Source organism: Phyllostomus hastatus, unplaced genomic scaffold, assembly GCF_019186645.2.
Source record: "Phyllostomus hastatus isolate PE091 unplaced genomic scaffold, TTU_PhHast_1.1 phas_scaffold_585, whole genome shotgun sequence".
Taxonomy (NCBI): Eukaryota; Metazoa; Chordata; class Mammalia; order Chiroptera; family Phyllostomidae; genus Phyllostomus; species Phyllostomus hastatus.
Window position 1 is genome coordinate 19,341,671 of NW_025334037.1, and position 1,877 is coordinate 19,343,547.

Below are 1,877 nucleotides of genomic sequence, written 5' to 3' on the forward strand. Positions count from 1 at the left end.
TCATATACAAGCAACCACCCCCTTTGTCTAATGCTTGCACACTAAGCTAATGCTCCCCCTGCTCTCCATCATCCCAGGGCCAGGCACCAGACAACTGGAGATCGCCCCGACGGCCCAAAGCCGGCCATTCATTGTTGAAACTAGCAAATTCTAAGCTCTTTGCTCAGCCATGCCCTGCCTTCCCAGTGGAACCTTCCCACAAAGGCTCTGGCCTAAACTTTCCCCTTGCTCCTGCTTCTGCCTCCTGACCAAAACAATGTTTCTACTGTAGCCCTGCGTGGTGTGCTGTGCTCCTTCCTCAGGGAAGTGTTAAGTAATACAAATCTTTCGATGGCCTGGGCTTTGCCATGTCGTCACGCAGTCATCTCCATAAAAACCCCATGGATACAAATGAGACACCCTTTCCAAAAAAAGAAAACCCTAAAACAAATCCCTCTGCTTACATCTCTGCACCTCTTAACTATTCATGCACATATTTAACACATTTATTGAACTGGATTTAGGTCAGTTGTTCCCTGCTTGTCTTACTCACCAGACTGAAGTCTCAGTGTTTTTTGTCCTTGTAACCCCAGGGCCTAGCCTGGCATTCAGCAAGTACGAAGTTTAAATTCAGGTTGAATGGATGAAGACAGAGAGGCACTTGCTCCTAATTCGTCTCCACTTTTTCCTCCGATGGGCTGCTTGTTTTAAACCCAAAAGCTGGTGAGAGTGTCAAGCACCCTGCGTTTGCTTCTGCTGTCCTATTGCATTTTCCTTTCCTTTGGGCTTGGCCCAGTTATGGCCTGATGAGAAAACTGAAAGTGGGAAGTTACCCTACTGTCATGGTCAGGGCTAAGAGGAGGCCAAAGAGGCACTTACCTGGGCACAAAATGTGAGGAGAGGTGCATGCCAAAAAACTTTCAATAATCAAGATAAATACTATTTTAATGCAATATGTTAAGAAATCAAAACTAATGCTGAAAAACTCCATAATGAACACAATACCAAAATCCTAAATTAAACAACAACAACAACCCAGGATCCCATGGTGCTGTACATGCCATATTGGAGCCTAAGGCCCAAAGAAAAACTGTGTACCTAAATACATGTTTTTATCTTTCTAAATGGTGATTCGCCCCCACCGCCTGCCCCCCAAGGCCAGAAGGGACGCTCAGGTAGAAGACTTGCTTCTTCCATGTGGCCGGACTCAGGGCTCCTGCCACCCTCCTTAGTCCCTCTTTCCTAGGCTGCCAGCCTCTGCTACTTCCCGCCTTGGCAAGTGCCGTCTGCTGCCAGCCCCTCTGCAATAGCCCATGTCTTCCTGGGGAGGTGGTCTCAACCCAGCCTCCATTCTCCTTGCAACAGGGTAGGAAGCAGGTAGAGGAGGTTGGGGGAGTAATGGGCGGGGGGGCATTGCTCTCCTAGGCCCTTTCCTGGGCTGTGGTTTCCTGTTACCCCCCCCCCGCCCGCCACCATATGCCCAATAATGGTAGGAAAGGGGTAGGAAGAGAGAGCCAGGTCTTACCTGTTCGGGGCCTCTGGGCTGAGGTTGAGGGCGAGGGCTCCAGAGTCCATGTGCCTGGGTGGGAGGTACAGTCGCTCCAAGTCTGCTAATTGTTTTAGAAGCTAGTCTCTAAGGGGCACAGAAGGATTTCATTAAAAGAGTATTTGCTTGCCATTTCTATTCCTATGGTAGATCAGAAAGCACAAGGTTCTCAAAGGGGAGTTTTTATGTGGCATTTTAAAACAAAAGGTTTCGCTGTTCTCTCAGGAATAGAGATGAATGATGCCTAAGAAATAAATATACTTACATGTTCTCTTTAGAACCCCAGTGTCACCTGGGAATGTGGTGAGCAGCCCTTGGCACACAGTGCCCTACCCCTGGGTCATTATATCGA